The following is a 23659-nucleotide window of genomic DNA, read 5'->3' on the forward strand; positions in this document are numbered from 1 at the left end:
GTTTGATATCTGAGTTAATCTAAGCCTGGAAAAGGGCTGTTGAAGTCCATAAAATATAAATCTTGCATATAATTGGAAAAGACAATAAACAATTCCAATCGTTGAACTATTGGCTTATTTGCCAAGGCGTGTAAACCTCTGGCAATTTGGGCATCTTAGGTCACTGTTAACTAGTCAGCCAAAGGCTTGGGTTCATAGAATTGAGGCTCTGACACTGAGAATGGTACATTTCTGTTTGCTCATTGTGATGCTGGAAATGCATCGGAGGGACAGGGCCTTTGTATCCTTGTCCTTTACTGCTTTTTATCGTGTGTTCTGTCGTGTTTTCCGTGCAGGAGTTCATGTGGGACTCCTGGCGGTGCAGCTCTCTCTTTTGGTTTGGTGTACAGACCCCTGGGATACCCTTATGGCACCCATGGGTGGGGGTACAACCCTGTGCCCCTAGTGTATGTTTTTGGGCACCTGTGTGTGACCCACAGAGCAGGGTTACGGGCTGGTGGCAGCTTCATGCTGAATTGACTGGTACCCTGAGCGGCCTCCATTTTGGGATGCCCAGGCCCTGTCATTGGAATTGGTAGATTCCTGATGGAGACAAGATGGCCCCGTGTCCCCCTTGCTTTCCATCGCCTATTACCTTGATCTTCCCGAAGTCCCGGGAAGCCCTGACTCTGTCCCTTCCCCCAGACTGGCTGTTTGGTGGAAGTTCCGTATATGGTAGTGTGGGGAAGTGCCGACCAGACTGGCCGGAGCCTTCCCAACAACCGTATGTTGTGGGTACACCTGTGGGTGGGACCTGGGTGAATGGAGTGTGTGACAAATCTGCACTTCTTGTTGTGGATGTCTGGTATCTAGTGTTTGACCCAATGACTGGGACAGCCCTGCCCGAAACTGGAATGAATGCAGTGTGTAGTGTTGAATTGCATGGTACTTGTCCGAATCCATATTCTGTGTTGTGAATGTCTGGATGGAGAAGAATGGCCAGAATGCAACGTGTGCCTGATTGGCTGACTGACTGCTGAATGCCCTTCGAAGTGATTGGATGCTTGAGCGTGACCCAGCAGAATGAATGGGAGATCAACATTATATCTGGGGACCTCTCACTGCTAGGAATCGTGTTCAGAAGATGAAGTCCAAACTACAAAGAGTAACTGGAGTGAAACTGAAGCTTGAACTTGAAGGCCTGCTGGAAGAGAAGAATTGCTTTTGCTCTCCTTCAGATCCAAAAACCTAGTGGGGATAAGTCTGGTGTGGGTGGGAGTAAGAGTAGTGGTCTGGCCGGCTGCAAAGCAGGGTACCAGTGGTTCCAGTACCGTACCCCGCACTCCCAGCACTTGTTGGGATTGTGGGGCTCTGGATCACCGAAGGGGTGACCCCAAAAAGTAAGGGTAAGGCACTTGGAGTCCAGGCTGTCAGCCTGACCTACACCTACTCTGTACCTGAGGTGGAGGCCACTGTCCTCCCCTCCTCTACCGGGATCACATTCGGTGCTCCTCTAGAGATTTCCTTAGTGTCCCTTGGGGCCTGGGACCAGTATGCAGAAGTACTGGCAACTATCCCACAGAACACTCGTAGGTTTTTGATAAGTGTCCTCTTGAATAGCCAGCCTTCTACTGGTTTGAGAGACACTGGGGCAAGCATGACAGTGGTGGACAGGACCCTGCTCAAGCCAGAGGACTATGAAGGTGCTCCTCTGAGAACCACCAGGTTAGCTGGTGGGCCTCCCAAATTATCGCCTGTAGCCTTAGTCAACATCAAGATTGGAGACAAGACAACAAAGCTTCCGGTCCTGGTTCAGGACAACGTGCCTGCAAACATTTTGTTAGGCAATGATTTGGTCGAGTTGGGGATGATCACGGATGGTCTACCCATGGCTGCTGTGGCGGCCACCCGATTGCAGGTCACACAGGGTCAAGCCGAGAGCCCGTTACCCTCACCAAAGGGGAAACCCAGGGCACGAAGGAAACGGAAGAGAAAGAAGGCCACCTCTGTGGAGGGGACTCCTGCTCTTGCTGCTGTTCCGACAGCACCCATTGGGATCCATGCTCTGGACGGGCTGGGTCTAGTGCTGAACCCCGTCTCAACCCCTGTGGGAGAAGAGCCAGAAGACTTTCCTGCGGGAGAGGTACTCAACCCAGAGGACCACCCCAACCTTCAATGCTTGTTAGCCGAAGGGGGAACTTCCGGGGCAGACTTCTGTAAGGGTCAAAGAGAGTGCCACTCTTTCAAGGGTCTGAGAAAATAGGCCCTGTCCCAGGCACAAGGAGAAGTGCAGAGGACATTCCGGATCTATTGGGAGGGTGAGATCCTTGTTTGTGAGCTCACTAAACCTGAACCTGGTGCCCTCAAGAGGTTGATGGTACCCCAGGTTTACAGGCCCTTCCTACTGCAGTTAGCGCATGAGGTGCCCTTAGCTGGTCATCTTGGTACCAAGAAGACTAAGCAGAGGCTCTCTGCCATTTCTACTGGCCCCGGATGGGAGTAGAAGTGGAGTCCCACTGCAAGACCTGCCCCACTTGTCAGTTATCTGGTCAGATTGGAGGCAGTGTTATTGCCCCACTGCAGACATTGCCAGTGGTTGGCACACCGTTTGAGAGGGTGGGCATCGACATTGTCAGTCCCCTTGACCCTCCCACTTCAGGTGGACATCGGTTCATCCTGGTCTTGGTCGGTCATGCAACCAGGTCCCCCGAGGCTATAAAGCTCTTTGGATTGTTACTGCCAATGTGGTTGCCAGGGCTTTCGTGGGCATTTTCACCCGTGTTGGATTCCCTAAGCAGGTTGTCTCTGACAGAGGATCCAACTTCATGTCTAGTTACATGAAAACCATGAAAGAGTGCGGGGTAACCTACAAGTTCTCCACCTCTTACTATCCCCAGACCAATGGTCTGGTTGAGAGATTTAATAAAACTCTCAAGGGCATGCTAGGCGCTTTGGAAGAGCCCCTAAGGAGGAAATGGGATCTCCTCCTACAATGCCTGCTGTTCACTTACAGAGAGGTACCTCAAGAGGGTGTTGGTTTTAGCCCCTTTGAGTTACTCTTTGGACATCCCATGAGGGGGCCCCTTGCCTTGATTAGAGAAGGTTTGGAGGCCACCACTCCAGGTCCCGCCAAGCAAGTGGGGGACTATGTGTTAGGCCTCAGACGGAGGATGACACAGATGATGGGTCAGGCGACAGCAAATCTCAAGGCCAGCCAGGAATTTAATAATTACTGGCATGACCTTAAAGCATCGCAAGTGGATTGGACTCCGGTACACGAGGTCCTCGTGATGGAGCCTACCAAGCTTCGAGCTTTGTCAGATAAATGGACTGGACCCTTCAGGATAATCTCCAAGATGGGCGAGGTCAATTACCTGGTTGACATGGGAGTCCCTGGGTAGCCCCTCAGGTATTCCATGTTAACAGGCTCAAGCCTTTCCACAGGCGAGCAGAAGTCTCATGTCTCTTGTTACCTTCAGAGGGAGAAGAGGATGAGAGTGAGCCCCTTCCTGATTTGCTGCATAGCAACCCTCAGGATGGCTGAGTGGAGGGAGTGCATCTCTCTCCCGATCTGACGACAGAGCAGCATAGGTTTTCACTAACACCAGGCCTTACACCGTGGTCTAGCCACGAAATTGACACTGGTGAATGTGTGCCTGTCAAAAGCAGAAGCTTCCGTATGTCAGATACCATTAAGAACCACATCCAGGCTGATGTCACCAAGATGTTGGATCTGGGTGTTATTGAACCCTCAACCAGTCCTTGGTCCAGTCCTGTGATCCTCATCCCCAAGGCAAGTTCCCAGGCAGGCACCAAGGATTGGAGGTTCTGTGTGGACTACCAAGGAGTCAATGCCGTCACCAAAACTGACGCGCACCCACTGCCCAGGGCTGATGAGCTTGTGGACACCATAGGTGTTGCCAAATTTGTGAGCACCTTTGACATTACCTCAGGCTATTGGCAAATAGCTCTGACGGACCATGCCAAGGAAAAGACGGCGTTCTCAACACCTGAGGGACTCTACCAGTTTAGGGTCATGCCCTTTGGGTTGAAGAATGCCCCCGACGCCTTCCAGAGATTGGTCAGTCATGCGCTCAGTGGGCTGGAATCCTTTTGTGTGGCCTTCTTAGACAACATTGCCGTCTACAGTTCCACCTGGGAAGAGCATTTGACACATATGGATAAGGTGTTGCAGGCCTTGAAAAGGGCTAACCTCACTATCAAGGCCACCAAGTGCCAGATAGCTCAGGGGAAAGTCACGTATCTTGGTCATGAGGTAGGAGGGGGTCAAATCCAACCTCTGCCCAGTAAAGTACAGGACGTACATGACTGGGAGACTCTCACTATTCAAACCCAGGTGAGAGCCTTTTTGGGCCTCACTGGGTATTATCGCAATTTCATGTCAGACTATGGAACCATAGCTGTACCGCTGACTGCTCTGACTTCCCCCAAACAACCTAGGAAGGTTAATTGGATGGAAGACTGTCAGAGGGCCTTTGATGGCTTGATAGAAACTGTGTAGGGCACCCGTGTTGTGTGCACCTGATTACAGAAAGCCCTTTATCGTTCAAACGGACGCCTGCGACCCCGGAATTGGAGCTATCTTGTCCCAATTAGATGACAAAGGAAGAGAACATCCAATCATATTCATCAGTAGACAACTCAAGGGTAGAGAACCTAGGTGGGTATGTTGACCGCCTGGATGAGGGTGTCTATCTCGTGGGAGATTAGGCACCCTAACCTCAGTCTGGGGGGGGTGACTGTGATGCTGGAAATATATCGGCGGGACAGGGCCTCCGTATCCTTGTCCTTTACTGCTTTTTATTGTGTGTTCTGTCGTGTTAGCAGGAGTTCATGTGGGACTCCTGGCGGTGCAGCTATCTCTTTTGGTTTGGTGTACAGACACCTGGGATACCCCTATGGTACCCATGGGTGGGGGTACAACCCTGTGCCCCTAGTGTATGTTTTTGGGCACCTGTGTGTGACCCACAGAGCAGGGTACGGGCTGGTGGCAGCTCTGTGCTGAATTGACTGGTGCCCTGAGCGTCCTCCATTTTGGGATGCCCAGGCCCTGTCATTGGAATCGGTAGATTCCTGATGGAGACAAGATGGCCCCCGTGGCCCCTTTGCCTTCCATCGTCTGTTACTTTGATCTTCCCGAAGTCCCAGGAAGCCCTGACTCTGTCCCTTCCCCCTGACTGGCTGTTGGGTGGAAGTTCCATATATGGTATTGTGGGGAATTGCTGACCAGACTGGCTGGAGCCTTCCCAACGACCGTATGTTGTGGGTACACCTGTGGGTGGGACCTGGGTGAATGGAGTGTGTGACAAATCTGCACTTCTTGTTGTGGATGTCTGGTATCTAGTGTTTGACCCAATGACTGGGACAGCCTGCCCGAAACTGGAATGAATGCAGTGTGTAGTGTTGAATTACATGGTACTTGTCCGAATCCACATTCTGTGTTTTGAGTGTTTGGATGGAGAAGAAAGGCCTGAATGCACTGTGTGCCTGATTGGCTGACTGACTGCTGAATGCCCTTCAAAGTGATTGGATGCTTGAGTGTGAACCAGCAGAATGAATGGGAGATCAACAGTATATCTGGGGACCTCTCACTGCAAGGAATCGTGTTCAGAAGCTGAAGTCCAAACTACGAAGAGTAACTGAAGTGAAACTGAAGCTTGACCTTGAAGCCCTGCTGGAAGAGAAGAATTGCTGTTGCTCTCCTTCATCAATCTGAAAGCTGCTGTGTCTCCAAGGATTGACCCAGAGAGGACCTGGTAAGGCGCCCTCTTCCCGAGCTACGAGGGACCATCGTGCACCAGCTGATCTTTGCCAAAGCTCCCTGGTAGACAGACTTACAAAAGGCTGCTGACCGGAGACGGGGACTGCTGCAGAATCCCAAAGAGAAGCGGCCAGGCTGTTGTCCGTCACCGTCGCCGACCGCCGTCGCCGACCGGAGCCACCATGCTCCCGTTGCCTAAGAACTTTCCATTCACGGAGATGCTCGTCTGCACCATCGCCCGCCTTATCTCGCCGGAGAAGGCCATGCCGTCGATGCGCCGAGGAGCATCCGCTGGTGGGTTTCCCGCCACCCAAAGACCACAGTGATGCCGACGACTTGACGCCCTTGCTGGGCCACAGTTCTTCAAACTCTTTGCGGTCCAGAACTATCGACATCGAGGTGCCCCGCACACCTCTTCCTTGCAGGACGTTTACACTTCCCCGTTGACAGGCGTCGCTAGTTCACTCTGTTCTTCGCCGGACGTTCGACGACCCCTGACTGCTGCCTTAAAGGGAGGGCACTCAAGAAGGGCCATATATTCCCAGACGAGGAACGCTACAACGCCAGGTACTTTGGGGTTGCTGAACTATTGGAAAGACTGTTGTGAACAATATATGGACTGGGCTTGTGATATATCTTTATTCTACAGGTTGCCCAGGTGCGGGATCTCCACACAGAACTGTGTCTAGGTAACGGGGCAGTATTCTCCCAATTGTTCTAACCAACTGCTTTCCTCTTATATCTATTGTTGGTTTCCTTTACGAACTGATTTGTGTGACATTTAACCGTACAGTTGATGCACTTTAAAGAGATCGAATAGTAATTGTGGTACCACGTAGAACTGTATAGATTTGCCATTATAGATAACCGAGTACAAAGTGAGTTATCGTGACATTCTTCATAACCTTGAATATTAATTATATAAAGACTGTGTTTTAACTAATACAGTGTGTGGGCATTCCTTTGTGGGTGCTTGGGGACTACACTGTACTTAAGAACCAGCCCGCATCACCTCCTGAGAAGCTACGCCTTGATTGCTCGACCACGATACCAATAATAGAGAATCTTGGCTGGGTCCTCTGTGCCTCTCCTCTGCCATATAGAGAGCAAGAGTACAGACACCCCCTTCCGGTCTTTACACTTATCCTGTTCCCTTGTAGAAAGTATATTTGCACACCTGTCCTAGCCCTTGTACTCATTCTTCCCTCTTCTGTACTCCTTGAAGCTGTGGTTACTACCGTAAATATTCAACCGCGAATATTTCCCTATGGGATTTTCCCATTGTTAGAGGCTACCACTTTTACTGACAGCCTCTAACATACCACCAGTTTATTTTAATATTAACTTTACTCCGGTAGGTTTTTATTGCCAGAACTTTGATAATATTTCTTTCTCGTGTCTTTCTCTATAATCCTAACCCAGGTCGGGGCTCCTTTGTACGTCCTTTTGGTGGGCTTCTGCACAGAAGCCCTCCTCTCTGCGACACTGAGTCTGGGGTAGACAGGATGTGTGGGAGGGGGAATAGGCACCCTGTACAGGGTTGCCTACGCAACCAAAGTCATACTCTGCCCCGATAGGCTGGGGGGGTTCTCCCGCCAGGAGAGCCACCCCACTGTGTGAGTGACAGCTAGGCTGTATGAATGGGGGTCTTGCTGCATAAAAGCAGGGTCCTGAGGACTGGAGGACAAGACATTGCCACTGTAACTAAGAAACCGAATAGGAGAGAAGCCGAAAATATCTGCAACGACTGAACCACCGGTGAAGCCCTGCTGCAGATCCTCTCCACTTTTCTCCAATGACTTGAGAAGATCTTCTTCTGCAAGAGTCTTCTTCCCTTGAGCTGGCGGGGCCAACCAGTTCGCCAATCACCTTCCAGGACCTGCCTTGGTCGAATCGCCAGTGCCCTGCACTCAGAGACCGGATAGCCAGGCACCCGTCCACCACGACCGCAATTTAAAGGAGCGTACCTTTTATTCGTTTTGGCAGCACCGCGGCTGGTTTCATCCCTGGGCAGTGCAGTAACTCAAACCTTCCTCCACGATGAGAGTCTCTCTTCCTCTGCTAGATCTCCCGTACTGCAGGAACTGCCATGAACCACCGCCACAGCAGGAGCCTCTTCCACTTTAAAGGTACATTGTTCCTCCAGGCCTCCCGTTTCGTTGGGTATTGCTAAAGGTGTTTTAAATCCTTCACTTACCTACTGGGTTGGCCGGCCCTATCGTCTAACCATGTCTATCACCTTCTGCAACCGCCTTTTTGAATCGTTAAACAAAGACTTGACTGCAGCTACTAGAACAGTTTGATCCTGGGCACATTGCCTTGTACCATTGACTCTGGCACAGGCCTATTGACTCTGGCTAAATCTGTTACAACTGCCTTCTCTAGATTGCTTCTCACCTAGAAATGTGTTGGTGCACCTAACTCTTATAACCACCCTTTTCCTTCCCCTTTTTAAACTTGTGAAGTGCCATTTTGCTCGGTTTTCACCTCAGTATTGCATATGCTAAAGTACTGCTTTGCCTAACTTGTTCACAATCTACTTGGGAAGTGTTGCTGTTGTGTTAAAGAGTCTAAACCTGTATAACTTGTCCTTTCCCTCCCTTTTGAGAAATTGTTAGAGTGCCATTTCTGCTTGGTTTCCACTGTGCCGTTTTGCTCAGTTTTCACTCTTGCTCAAACTTGTCTACAATTTAAATAGGGAGTTGTGTATACTTTTCTTGACTGATTTAACTTGCTTTAAAAATAGTGATTTGTGTGTGAACATCAGAGTGTATAAAATAAATATATATTATTTTTTGATACAAAGCTTTGGTCAGTGTTTCCTTGCTCCATAGTACTGAAGCTCTAATGTGTAAACCCTGAATACTGCTCATCTCCCTCTTGAGATAAGTCTGACTGCTTAGCCACAGCTACCAACTAAATCTTTGTGGTACAGACTGATACCAAAGGGGATTTCTTGCATATACCTGTAGTCTTAATCTTCTGTAGTGCTCCCTAAGGGAACTGCACAGGATTCTGCCTAACACGCGTCTCAATGAGACCGGATATGTGTCATGAATGGCCGGGTTCGACCCTTCTGGACTTCATGGTCCTTGATGCACTGCGGCATTAACTCTGCAACCCATCCAAAATGGCCGCCGACAGAGAACTGCGGCGGTCTAGCCTTTGCGTGCACTCGCCAGCTTCCTAGAAAACCGGCACGCCCCGCGGCTCCGCGCGTCTCAACTCTACCCCTACGAGTTACTAGACGTGTGCGAGTTCGCTCCCTGTGTATCGTGCATTCTATCTACCTTCACTCCTGGACCCCCCCCTTCTATTCCTTACCTTTCGTTATCCTCCTTCCTGGATTAATCGCTTTTTTCTAGGATATTCGAACGCTACCGGCTTGCAGCCGGCTTCCACGCTGGAACCCAAGGACTCGCGTTCCAGCTTATACAAGTCACGATCAGTGAAAAAGAAAGAAGCCACGTCCCGGAAGAACACCAACAAGGATAAAAAGGTGAGAAAGAAGGGTGCTTCTGACAGATTGAGACGACCAGAAGCTGATACGGAAACTGATATGGAAGCGGCAGTCCAAGACCTCATGAGAGGTATGCAAGAATTAACTACCGAGATTCAAAATCTTAAGGCTGAAAATGCAGCTTTAAAACAGCTGGTCCTATCCCGGGATTCCGCAGTCAAGGAAAGCATTCTGCTTGGTGGAGTTGTGGATAAGTATGATGGACCTTCTAGGTCCCTACGTTCCTTCCTTGATTCATGCTTAGTGCACTTCACTTTCAAACCCTACTATGCGCTCGTCTATAGCGCACAAGAAAGACTTCTTGAATTTAAACAAGCGAGTCAGGACATGCTCTCTTATGTCACTCGCTTCAAGCAGCTAGCCAAAGAAGCAGATTAGTCGCAAGAAGCCAGTTTCACTCTCTTCGGAAGAGGTTTAAACAATGAGATTAAGGATGAGCTAGCCAGAGTGGCTCGTCCAGCCAGCAACCTTTCAGGCCCTTATGGATCTTTCCTTGCAGATAGATTTCAGGATCCAGGAGAGAAAGGCTGAAAAAAGAAAGGTGAAAACCTCCCCAAAGACAACTACGGAATACTTAACTACCAAAGAGACCGTTGCTCCACGAACCCCTGATCCGGAACTCATGCAACTAGGTACCTTTAGTGGGCCAATTTCTCCACAAGAAAGGCTCTGCAGAATCGATACTGGTCTCTGCATGTACTGTGCCTCTGACAAACATTTGGTCAGAGAATGTCCTATAGCACCATCCCGGCGTTCGGGAAACGCCAGCTCCCGATCCTAAATGGAGCACAGCTTCTGGAGAGAGGTGCCTGCTCTGCATCCATTCCTTCCTTGAATACTCCTGGACAGAACACCTTAGTACTTTTACAAACTGTACTGACATCTACAGAGAATGAATCTTTCCCATTCTGGCTCTCGTGGACTGCGGTGCCATGGGGATTTTCATTGATCATGAAATGGCCACTGCTCATGGGATTCCGAGAGAGCTCAAAGAAGTGATTCAACCTGTGGAGGGAATCGACGGAAGACCTTTGTCTTTGGGTCCTATTACTCACCAAACAAAGGAACTACAATTATCAATAAACAACCACCAGGAAAGAATACGGTTTGACATCATAAAGGCTGCCCACTATACCATGGTACTAGGCATGCCCTGGTTACAGAAGCACAACCCTTACATCAATTGGACAGCAGGTACCTTGTTCCTTGGCTCTGAGTATTGTATGTCACACTGTTTGTGTCAGGACACATCTCGGATCCCTCTAGTAAACTTTCAGAACCATGAACCATCCTCCTTAAGCGTGTCCGACATTATCCAAGTACCGGAAATTTACCAGGCATTTTCTGATGTGTTTTCAACAGACATTGTTCAAGCTCTTCCACCCCACAGACCTAAGGATTGCGCCATTGAAACGGACCCTTCCGCTGTGATTCCATTTGGGAGAATGTTTATATTATCCAAGCCTGAAAAGAAGGCCTTATGTGAGTACCTGGATATCAGCTTAGCAAAGGGAACCATCCGGACTTCAAAGTCTCCCGCAGGTGCGCCCTTGTTTTTTGTTCCCAAGAAAAACACAAGGGAGTTACGACCTTGTTTGGATTACCGTGGTCTTAATCAATGTACCCTCAAGGACCGTTATCCATTACCACTCATTTCAGATATTCTGGAGGCTGTTCGAGGAGCTGTTATATTCACCAAACTCGACCTTAGGGGTGCTTACCATCTCATTAGAATTAAGGAGGGTGATGAATGTAAGACGGCCTTTCGAACTCCTTTTGGCCACTTTGAGTATTTGGTAATGCCCTTCGGTCTTGCCAACGCTCCTGCGGTATTCCAACGATTCATGGACAGAGTGTTCTCGGATATGTTGTTCCTTTTTGTTATCGTATACCTGGATGACATATTGATTTATTCTAAAGACCTTCAGATTCATGAAGATCATGTTAAGGCAGCTCTACAGCGATTACGAGAAAACAAACTCCTGGCCAAACGTGAAAAATGTTTATTCATACTCAAACCGTTCACTACCTAGGTTTTGTACTCAGTCCTAAAGGAATTGGAATGGACCCTGGCAAGATAGATTCCATACTTTCGCGGCCGGCGCCTACCACTGTGAAGCAAATACAATCCTTCTTGGGACTTGCAAACTTTTACAGAAAATTCATTCCTACATTTTCTGCAATTGTACAACCCATTGTGGCTCTTTTAAAGAAGGATACAGCATTTGTTTGGTCTACAGAACAAGAGAAGGCCTTCCAACATCTAAAAAGGAAGTTCACTGAAGGTCCTGTCCTAGCCCAACCCAAAATAGATCGAATCTTCCTGGTGGAAACTGATGCTTCTGACTATGCTATTGGGGCAGTCCTAAAACAAGAATTTGAGGACAAGATGGAACATCCAATTGCCTACCTATCCCGTACCTTGACCCCAAGTGAATGCCATTACTCGGTCCTGGAGAAGGAGCTTTTGGCCATCCGACAAGCATTCATTGCCGTCATTTACTCCTGGGAGCTAAATATCCAGTGCAAGTACGAACAGAACATCAGAACATACAAGTATTACAATCCCTGGGGTGCAGAAACAGTCACCAGGCCCGTTGTGCCTTCTTTTTTGCGCAGTACCAGTTTCAGATCAACTACCTTCCCGGAATCAATAACATCGTTGCTGACGCCCTGTCCAGACGTCCTGACTATGAATCTGTGGAGGTCAGGGCATTTCCCAAGATGTTTCCAAAAACTGTGTTTGTGGCACAAGCTAATTGCCTCCTGGAAGACATCCATGCCCATACTCCTTCCTCAGATCTCTGGAAGGAATACACCCAGAATAATCATTGGAACTTGAATACAAAGGATGGTTATCTCTTCAAGGATCAACGACTGGTCATCCCTACACAAGGACTGAGAAATAAAGTCATGAACCTCTGTCATGATACCTTTCATTCAGGACATCGAGGCATCACTACTACCCTTCAGCTCATACAGAGACAATTTTGGTGGCCAAGAATGACCACTGACATAAAGGACTACATTCAATCCTGTGCTGTGTGCAATCAAAACAAACACGATAATAGAAAACCTGCCGGTCTTCTGCATCAACCTACATTACCAACATGTCCTTGGGAGTTCATCGCTACAGATTTTATTGTGGAATTACCACCATCCCGGGGATATACAACCATAATGGTTACAATTGACGTGTTTATCAATACAGCTCATTTCACACCACTGTTCAAATTGCCCTCTTCACTTGAACTTGCCGGGATATGTATTGAACACATATTCAGACTTCATGGATTACCATCCTAGATCATCTCCGACAGAGGTCCCCAGTACATATCCCAGTTCTGGAAACACCTCTGTCAAATACTAGGTATTCAGCGAGCATTGTCTTCAGGATATCATCCTCAAACCAACGGGATCACAGAAAGAACCAACCAGACTTTAGAGCAATATCTCTGCTGTTTTGCTAGCAAGGTCCAGGATGATTAGTCACTATTGATTCCGGTAGCTGAATTCGCTTACAACAATTCAGACCATTCGGCCATCAAGACAAGCCCTTTTTTCTGCAGTCAAGGATTCCATCCTTCGGGTTTACCATCAATTTTGCCACATCCTACCCCGGTACCTGCAGTAGATTCCTGGATTGAAAAGTTGGTGAACGTTCACAAGGATGCTAAAGAACATTTGGAAAAGGCCAGGATAGCTCTTAAACGATATGCAGACGCTAAGCGAAGACCTAGCCCTTCTTATTCAATAGGGGATGAAGTCTGGCTATCCTCCAGACTCCTTACTCGACATCTACGGCCTAACAAACTGGCTCCCAAGTATTACGGACCCTTCAACATCAAAGAAATCATTAACCCAGTGGCATTTCGACTTCAGCTCCCAGACTCCTGGAAAATAATTCATCTGGTCTTTCACACCTCCTTATTGAAGCCATATGTACAATCCAATCAGACAGTTCCTAGACCTAATCCTGTGCTCATCAACCATCAGGTCGAATTTGAGGTCTCCAGGATATGTGATTCCAGGTATAGACGAGGTCAATTACAATACTTGGTGGAGTGGAAAGGATATCACCCTAGTGAGCGTACATGGGAACCAGTTTCTAACATGAATGCTCCTCACTACTGCAAAGATTTCATCGAATACACCCAGGCAAACCAGGTGGGTCCGGGCTCAGAAGGAGGCATGCTATCATGAATGGCCTGGTTCGACCCTTCTGGACTTCATGCTCCTTGATGCACCGCAGCATTAACTCTGCAACCCATCCAAAATGGCCACTGACACAGAACTGCGGCGGTCTAGCCTTTGCGTGCACTCTCCAGCTTCCTAGAAAACCGGCACGCCCCCGCGGCTCTGCATGTCTCAACCCTACCCCTACGAGTTACTAGACGTGTTCGAGTTCGCTCCCTGTGTATCGTGCATTCTATCTTCCTTCACTCCTGGAAACCCCCCTTCTATTCCTTACCTTTCGTTATCCTCCTTCCTGGATTAATCGCCATTGTTCCTGGATATTCAAACGCTACCGGCTTGGCAGCCGGCTTCCATGCTGGAACTCGAGGACTCGCGTTCCAGCTTATACAAGTCACGGTCGGTGAAAAAGAAAGAAGCCACGTCCCGGAAGAACGCCAACAAGGATAAAAAGTTGAGAAAGAAGGGAGTTTCTGACAATATGTGCTTATATTTGTTGTACCTTGTCACTGCAATCTCTGCTTCTGGTCGTGCTGTGACTGAATATATGAGTTTACACAGGATGATCGGGGTGCAGCACGAGAGTGGAGGCCTCTGATTAAGGAAGGGTTTCAAGGTTTTCAGGTGGTTATCAGGGGTCAGGAAATGCAGAGAGAGAGAGGACTGAATATTCATACTTAAGATATGCTACATGGTTAGGTTTATAGGATTTATGTATGCAAATGTTTCCCTTATTCCCCCTACCTATTCATCATATGTTCCCTAAACCTCTTTCCGGTGCTCCTAATTCCTGCTATCTATCCACAACATTTTCCTAACCCTCATCCCCCCTGCTGGCTGCCACCTGGTACGTGGTTATTTGAAAAACCAGAAACCCGTGCCAACCTAGGGTGGGGGGTGGACTTCCATTTGGCTTCCGTGATCAGGGTGAAGTTGTTAATACTGCCAGTGCGCTTGACACATACAAAACTGAATGCAAACTATGTGCTGTGTGGCTTTTTACCAATTTTTCCACAGAAATTTTGCACCAATTTAACCTATAATTTAAAACATGTTCTGAAGGTGGAACATCCCTCCAAACCGCCTTTGTTTGGTTGGTGTGCCCTTGCTGCGCTGGGTCACTCCTGCATATTTGACGCAAACATTTGCAGTTTCCAAATTCACCAGCCACCACAGCTCATATAAACTGCATTGTTACCTTATTGGATGATATCAGGGCATGACCTAACCTCCATCTTGGATTTGGGTCTGCCCTTTGAAGATTTGTGTTAAACAAAAGAAGACCATTCAAAAGTGTATTTTCTTTGATGCTGCTTGTTAGTAGTGAAGAAGTTAATGCATAGTACTTGGCTCCATATCTTTCATAGAATATAAAACCCCACTCACAATAATAGTGAGGGCGTTTAGTCATTCCATCACGCAGCTCCCGCAAATTGGGTATCCATATGTATGTCCACCATATAAATGGGGATAATACTATCCCCATTTATATGGTGGACATACATATGGTTGCCGGGAAAAGGCTGTGGCGACTTAATATATGGTGACCATATATATGGGGTCAAGGGGAGCGGGAGTTGCGGGAGTGTACCGTGCATGTTCATTGTGATAATGTCCCTGCAAATCACGGCAATTTTTTGGCGACATTTTTGACAGACGAAATTTTTGTAGGGACATTATCACATGGAACCGCAAATAGTTTTTCATCTGGTGCGCTATATATAAATATTATATATGAATGAATAAGTACGATTTCAAGAATTTCATTTAATTTTCAAGGACCGTATTTTATGGATGCTGCCCACAACACCGGGCCATTGCTACTGCAAGCAGGGGTGAACTCGGAACCAAAAGAGCCCCTGGAAATAATGTTCAAAGTAACCCCATATTATACATTTCCTGCCAGCACAACCCTTTTCCTATGCAAACATTTGTAAATAACACACAAGAGGCCCAGGGTGCAGAGGCCTACCGGGAAATCTCCAGAGTTCCCTAGAGCCGAGTCCACCCCTGAGCAAGCCTTTAATGTCTGTCACCTGTTCCTGTCCTCCATGCCAAGCACTCTGGCAGGTTATCGGATTTAGCACGTGCCGTCGTCACCCCTTATCTATTAGGTTCACCTGCTAGACGGCACAGAAGCCATATTACTGGGAAATGTTAGCCTCCCGAACCGCAGCCAATGATAAGAAAGGTCAGTCCGGGCTGCACGTGGGAACAGAGAACGATTTTTACGTAGTTGCTATTCTCGTAACTGGATTTCATTGTTTGTTGCCTTATTATCGGTGTGGTTGCCGTGGACCTTTTGGCTGGAGAGCGATACTTTAAAATGAAAACAAGGAAGCTTGATTTGAACATGGCAACACAATAGTTACCATGGCATTATAACGAGAGTGCTTTCTGGGCTATAAATTACACATAAATGCACAATTGTGATTCATTTGAATCGATAAAGTCGCCACATGCCAGCTCTTTCTTAGCAGATCGCACAGAACGGATTCTAGAACTCTCTTGCTGCTGCAGGTTGACCATTGGGAGTACACCCAGGAGCATGGGCTTGATGCCTCTTTCAAAGTCGAATTCATAACCCAATATTCTTTTAATAAATAACATTGCAAACCTGCTACAGAAAACGTACGGCATCGTTTTCTAAGTGCAAATGTGAGGTATAAAAACGAGTAAGTTGTCTACATACCACGTTTACACTGGGGGATTTTCATTTCTTTTGGATACTGAGGATCTCTTGTTCCTTAATTTCGTAATTTGGCGATGGGGAGCTGATGCGTGTTGACATACACAGAGGTGGCTGGCCGCAGCTACATTTTCATCATTTACACGGCAGAGTAAAGTGCAAGCCAAAAGGCGGAGTACACACATCTACGTGTCTTTTACCCTAGACTTTTGCACTCCGCCGTGCAAAGTTAGTAAACGCTACCTGGCATGCTCGCATGCCAGGCAACGTTTACTGTTAATTGTGAGCGCCGTGAGCATGTTGGGCAGTGATACATGGTAAGCAGTGTTCACAATTACAAATAGATGCTGTCTGACATGCAAGCATGTCGGGGAACGTTTAATTGTAACTGTAAACGCTGCCCCCCATGCAAGCATGGTAGGCAGCATTTACAATCGTTCCCAATGGCGTCCGCCTGCTTTAAGGTGGTGCATAAACCTGTCGGACCACATAGGGATCTCCAGCATTTGCCCTGGCATGAAAATCCATGCCAGTGCAAATGCTGGGTATACAATCTTTATATCGAATATTTTATAAAGAATTAACATAAATCGAATATATGATAACGAACATTTTTATAGAGAAAGCATTTTGGAGTGGGGTAAAGGGTTAAATATTTTTGGGACACGGTTTGGGGTGGGTTTTTATGGGTGGGAAACAGGGGTTTTGGCAGGTACCCCCACCCCCCCCCAAAAAAAAAGTGCATTCTCTATAAAAATGTTAGTTATAAAATATTCAATATATGTTCCTTCTTTATTAAATATTTCGGTAAAAAGACATGTATCCAAATGCTAGCATTTGTATGGCAGAGAGGAAGGGAGGGAGCTGAGATGCTAGTTGTGTTATGGCTCCTCTCCGCCATATAAATGCATGACCATATAGTGTGGTTTGAATGGAAGACGTTGAAGCCTTACTTAAGGCTGGTACGCCTTCCATTCACATTTCGCCGCAATCCAAAATAAACTCCTGCGTAGGGGCATGAAGCGCAAGTAATGTTGCCATATACTCCTGTCTCCAAGGCTAACGTGGTTTTACACCTACAATTCCCTGCTTTAGATTTTCTTGCAGGTGTAAAACAAATGGATGTCTATGGAATCTGTCTGGTTTTAGCACCTGCTAAAATTCCATTGAAAGCCAATGAAAATGTTGCATGTGAAGCATACCTGGTAGGTGGTATATACATTTAGTGAAAGACAACGTTTAAAACTAAGGTGTTAGGGCAATTTCCCCTGTTTTAAAACCTTTGTTTTACAGTTCACCTTGTACTTGTGGAAGATTGCAGTGAGGGGATCCTGCCGCAGGCATTGCAGATGTAAGTTGTCCCTTCTACGCAGGTAGGACTTTTAAAAAAAATAAAAGAAGCACCTTAATCAAACCACTCATACATGTGTGAACCCATGTTTCTTTTAATTTTCGTATTAATGTCAGGTAAATATGAGTGGACTTGTATAGCGCCCATCTGCCGCTATAGGTGGCCTCGCTACGCTTAGCTTTGTCAAAAAAAAGGGGCGGGGGTCCATTAGAGAGACAGTGGGAAAGGCAGATGCCAAACCTATGGTGTTGATGGATGGAGGTTCTGCTTCCTATGGGTTTGGTAGAGAAACTTGGAACTATGCTATCCATTTGGAAGAGCCTACGATCTGATTGACTTCAGCGCTTTGGGTCTGGCTAGCCGCTGATGTGGGACAGGAGTGAAGAGGGAAGGTTAGTCGTGGCGCGGTTCATTTTGATGTTCTAATGGCTAGGCCTGGGATTGATGGCTGTGGGAGGTTTGTGTGTGTAGTGTAAGATGGTAGGAGATTATATAGGGAAAACAGCCTACAACCCTGCAATCCTACCTTTGGCCATTTGGAGACAGGTCCCAGTTCTCCAGCTCCCAATGCCATCTCTCTCTCGCTCGCTCTCTCTCATACTGCTAAGGCTAATGGCAGGCAAGCTCATTGGAGGGGCAGCTTGAAATTGGATGACTGCAGGCACCCTTTTCACCTTTAGTATGTTGGTTAGCAGGCTGAGTGATGCCTCAAAACTCACTCTGACATGCTCTGCTGCTACGCTCAGTGGCCTGCTAGGACTTTTGCCCATCAAATGCATTGGTCGGGTCAGGGGCCAGAAACCCTGCTCCTTTTCACCCAGAGGTCTACCCTGCTGTCTCCCACAAACATTTCTCACACACTCCAGAATGAAATCTCTCATCCACCAACCTTTGGTTATCAGAGTGATACTGCAACCCAGCAGTGGATTCTTCACAATAAAACGAGAAGCAGAAAAGGTGGAGTGTAGTTTTGTCCAACAAATGTGCAGCATCATGGACAGCGAGGTGCAATGGCTGCAGGATGATAAAGAGCAGTGCGTTGACAGTGACAGAGGGGGTTCGTGGCTGGGGCATTTAAGGACATAACCATGAGCACATGTTGTGCAATTAGAATATTAATGGCATAACGCAAATTATAAAATGTGTAGGCATCATTTTATAAAAGGTGGTAATTGCATATAGGGATCGCCAACGTTGGCACTTATTTGCTGTTGGATGCCCTCATGCATTTATTCACATTTCCAAAACAGAGTGGAAAAGCAAAGACTAAAAATAGAAAAAATCTCCTTTACTCCTTCTTTTTTCAATTCAGTTTTACAAATGCCGCCTGCCTTTGTAGGCTACAAAGATTTCCTTGAAACCCTCTTAATTTTAACACATGCTAAAGACAGGTGGATTCCATTGGAACATATTGTCAGGTGTATCAACCCACGTTCAAGTTATTATGCTGCAACATTAGGTGCTGTGGGCTTAGAAAATCCAAGATGGCCGAAAGCCCACAATTGCGCCAGAATCCAGGAAAACCATGCAGCTTTTGCGCACACCAAAATGGTCTCCTGACCTGCCACCCACCAGTGCGAGCATAATGGGCCAGAAGCGCCATGAGTGAAACATGGTACCAAAGGAAAAACAGCAGTGCCTGTTAGCTCAAAAAGCACTTTGAGATCACCTTTGTTTCTCTGAAATACAAGCTCAAAATGCCTATTTCAAACATTGCAAGATATTCAAAAATCTTACTGAACACCAGCAGACGTCTGGTAGAATGAAGTCTTGTGTGTATACAAAATTTGGAAAGATGAAGAGCCTAAAATAATGTTCATAACAAAACTGGCTGAGCTGTGGATGTCAGCAGCTTAAGTGAAATGGGATTTAAAGCCACTAAAACCGAAATGTTTAAAATAAATGAGTGACCTACTTTTGAGTGTCAGATAGGTTGCAACTGTTTAAATGTCATAGTTTTGAACTTAGAATCAGCGTTCTAGCTGCATGTGTCAAAATTGTAAGTTTGATTTGAATGAAGAAAAATGGGAACAAAAGTGACCTTTGGCTGAAGCTTGGCTTAAAGGGACTGAATTCTGCCCGGCAACTATCCCCGACAGGAGTTGAAACTTGCCCAGCAACTGTATTCACAGGCCTGGCCTCCCTTCTGCTGCCCCACCAAAAGGAGATCATACCTCTCTGATTGAATCAGGGGAGGGGTGCCTGGGACTGCAGGAAAACAGAACAATGAACTTCCCCTTGCTCCAAGCAATTTCTAAATCACGGGGTCGTAAATGGCTTCCTCTTGGAAGGAAATGGGAGGGGCACTGCCTCTGTGAGCCAGCTGAGCTTGGAGGAAGTGGACAAACCAGAAATTCCCCCATGTGCTTTGGGAAACCACACCCCTCTGGGCCAGAGCATAATTTTAGAAAGATGGATAATTCATAGTACATAATTGTCAAAATTATATCAATAATATCATTATTCCTGTGATTTCTCTGTGCACATTTTAAGAGGTGTTAGGACTCTGTGGTATGTTCTGGGGGGTAGTAGCAGAAAATAGGGTATCACTCCAAATGTATGTATGTTAAAAATCTGACACTTCATCATCTGATGCCCATATTCCTTGCGCACATTTGTGTAAATTCTGGAAAAGTTTAGAGGTTGTGTTCTGGATGAAAAGGGCAGAATTCTGTCAGAAGTGAACACAACATCTTACAAAGACAGGGATCGGATGGTTTGGCACTACAGAAAATATGTTAACTGGACATGTAATATTAGAAAAATTGTACATAGATAAATATGCATTAAAGTCAGAAATAGATTTGTGTGCAAAGTGACAAGGGGAGTGTTCTTTCTGTATGCCATAAAAATGATGTCTCATGACACGGGATGACTCACAACTCAGTTCCCCAGTCAGGCGACAGAGAATCCTATAGCCTATCAGGATCCTCAGAGGGTTGGGCATAGAAAGGCAGCCTTCCCACCCACTTTCAAAAGACATAAAAAGAGCCACTGAGACCCAGGCAGAGACATTCACTTTCCACTTCAAACTGATTTCCTGCAAAGCGCTTTGCCAGAAGACTCCAGAACCAGAACTTAGAATCCATACTTCAGAACTTGTAGCAGAGAGGCCTAGTCCACAAGCTGAATCCTTCAGAGGCCTCAGAATCCAGCAACCTAACCAAACTATTCAACAGCCGGGTGAGCTGTTTGATTCTGGCTTAGAACCCTGAACCAGACCCAGAGAGCAGTGCTGTATTCAGAACCGCAGAACAGACCGCTGTGCAGTGCCAAGAACTTTTGCCAGAAACAGAGATCTAGACCAGCAGAGCATAGAGAACCGCAGCTAAACCTGTTGGCCAGATCTGTGACGAGGCCCATTCCTTCCAAAATTAGGAGTGAGTGAGTATCCAGCCAGAGCTGTGCAGAACCAATCTCTTAGTCTAAAATAATCTTATCCCATCCTTTTCAACCTATTTAGAACTGCATAGAAATCGTGTGTCCATGCTGATCGTGTGTCCATGCTGTGATTTCAAACCTGTGAAAGTGTCATTTGTCATTTGAATCTTACTTTATTTCTGAGAATCTACCTCCACTAAATTGTCTGTATCTTTTGAACCGACTTTCTACTCCTAATAGTTTTTTCGTAATCGCGCTCGACGCACTCGTAAAAAGTGCCGCGAATTGCAATTTGACTCAATTTTACCACACGTTAAAAATAGCTGTCCTTGCTTTGCATTGCTGAAATTCGTTTTCAATCTGATAATCATTCCTGATTAATTGCTAGTGTTGACCTGAACTAATTCAAAGTAGCTGTCACATACCCTGAATCTCCTATAGGGAATTAAAATAATTTTTAGCATATTTTCACTTCTTTGCAAATCACATTTAAAAGTACTTTTGCCTGTGTTTTAAAATCATCCCTGTTGCTCTAAGCTTGCTAGGGGGGAACTAGAATTTGTACTGCATTTGAATATATTCCTGAAAATTGTGTGCTCTTCTTCCATCTCTTTATATTGCATAGGGGGAGAGTGAATTGCCACAAGGGGAAAAGTGATTATATTATCTCTTGTTGAAACCATATCAGTTTATCCCTGTGCTGCATTCTTTTCCATCATTGCATTTCCTTGAAACCATAAAGGATTCTCAGCTACCTTATCCTTTCTATACCAACTCCTAAGTGATTAAAAAAAGTGTGCTAGTGTAATATTATCTGTGTTGATCACTGTCATATTCATAAGTGTGCTATCAAATATTATTTTATTCATAAAAGTGATATATAAATATATAGTTTAATTTTTCAAATAAATCTTTTAATTTGCAAAACAAACCTACTTCTTGGCTCAGTGAGGTCAGGGGGATTCAAAGAGAGGGGCGTTATACAAGGGTTTATCATCCAGATCTATGAACTTGTCATAAAAATATATAAATAAGGGCTTCCCTAGGGCATCCCAGACTAGGCATTGACTTAGTTGGAGTGCTGAATTGAAGTCACTTAACAGAGTGGGGGCTCGAGCCGGGACGTCTGGATTAGACATACCACTTGTGCAGCTTAAAACAGTGTGCTAACTGATAGGATACATGCATCCTGTTGGATCACCACGCTGTGTTACACTGTAAAAGCACCCCTCAAAAGAAGGACGCTCTAAGGAGACGGTCTGTTTTGCAAAATAAAATACAAACTTCTGTAAGTCAGGAAGGAAATCAATTTCCAGAATGACGACCTTGGTAGATATCAAAATAGCCAGAGAACACATCTTACATAAGCTATTTGTGAGAGGCGAATGAACGGAACAGGACCAGACGGTGTGGTTGCAGGCAATCGCACCCCAGATCACTGCAACAGGGTCAGACATATGGAGAGATCAGGGTCCATTACATGTGGCCCTGAGTAAACTATATATGGCCCCTAAAGCCAAAGATGAGCACGACAAGATTGTCAGGATAGCGGCATATTTATATTTATATATGGGAGCCATAAAGGACAAATGTGCTGAAGGCCAAGATCTGGCGAATAGGCAACAGATGGCACTAGAGAAGGCCCAATCTGACCTGGTCTCTTCTGAGCAGAGGCTGCAGAGGAGCCAGGAGTCAGAAAATGATAGTAGGCAGTATATCATTAAAATAAAAGAGGATATGGGAATCCTGCAACAGGAAAAGTCTGACCAGGATACCAGATTTCTGGCCTTGCAGAAGGAGTACCAAGAAGGTCTGGACTCCCTACTGCAGAGCCAGAAAAAGCTGGAGCAACAACTAGACTTCAACAGGGCATGCACAGAGCAGGTAGCCACCCTGCAAAGCCATCTAGATAGAGTGAAGGCAGAGAGCAACAAACTGATTCTGAAAGACCTGGATACCCAGAGAGAATTTGAGGAAGAACGCCAGAAAGCTGGTGCCTTTCAAAGGCAGTGGGATGACCTGGCGGCACAGATGCAGGCTCTTAGTCAGGAAAGGGACACCTTAGGCCAGAAAGTCTGCCACTTAAAAAGAAAAATGGAAGAAAATCACCTGGCCCTCCAGGGACTGGGTGACCTCCAAAAAGAGCATCAGAACTTGTTAGAGAACACCAGGAAGGTGGAAGATACTCTGGCAAGAAAGGAGCAGGCCAGTAGGGATGGGACTCAGGAGGTAACTCTCCTGCAGCTAAGACTGGCCAAGTACTCCAAGACTAACCAGGAAGCACAGAGAGAGAATGAGGCTCTCTGCCAGTACAATGATAGGCTCTAGCAACAGGTAGCCATGCAGGAGAGACTGATAGAGTCTAGTAAGGCCTTGACTGAGGAACTGAAAGCACAGGCTCTTGCATTGCAACAGGGAGCAGGGGCTGATAGAGATGAGGTTCGCTGGGAAAGGGAAACACCTGAGCATAACCTCAGGAGTCCTAGTACCAGAGGCCTTCACCTCTCCCAGTCCCTGGACTCTGCCACCCCCATGTCCCCTCGCGCACACGAGCACAGGGCCACAGGAATGGCAGATTACTATCCAGCCAAAAGTATGGGGTTCATAGGCCAGTACCACCCAGGAATGGATGGGCGGGCATCCGGGTATGGGCATCTAAGTACAGTGAAATTAAGTGGGGAAGCCCAGGAGAGTAGGCCCACTAAGGGCATCCTGAAAACCTCTGCCCAGTTAGGTCAGTGGGGGGGTACCCATCAAATCCTG

The sequence above is a fragment of the Ambystoma mexicanum genome, chromosome 11, assembly GCF_040938575.1.
Source record: "Ambystoma mexicanum isolate Mex_15411 chromosome 11, UKY_AmexF1_1, whole genome shotgun sequence".
In the NCBI taxonomy this organism is placed as follows: Eukaryota; Metazoa; Chordata; class Amphibia; order Caudata; family Ambystomatidae; genus Ambystoma; species Ambystoma mexicanum.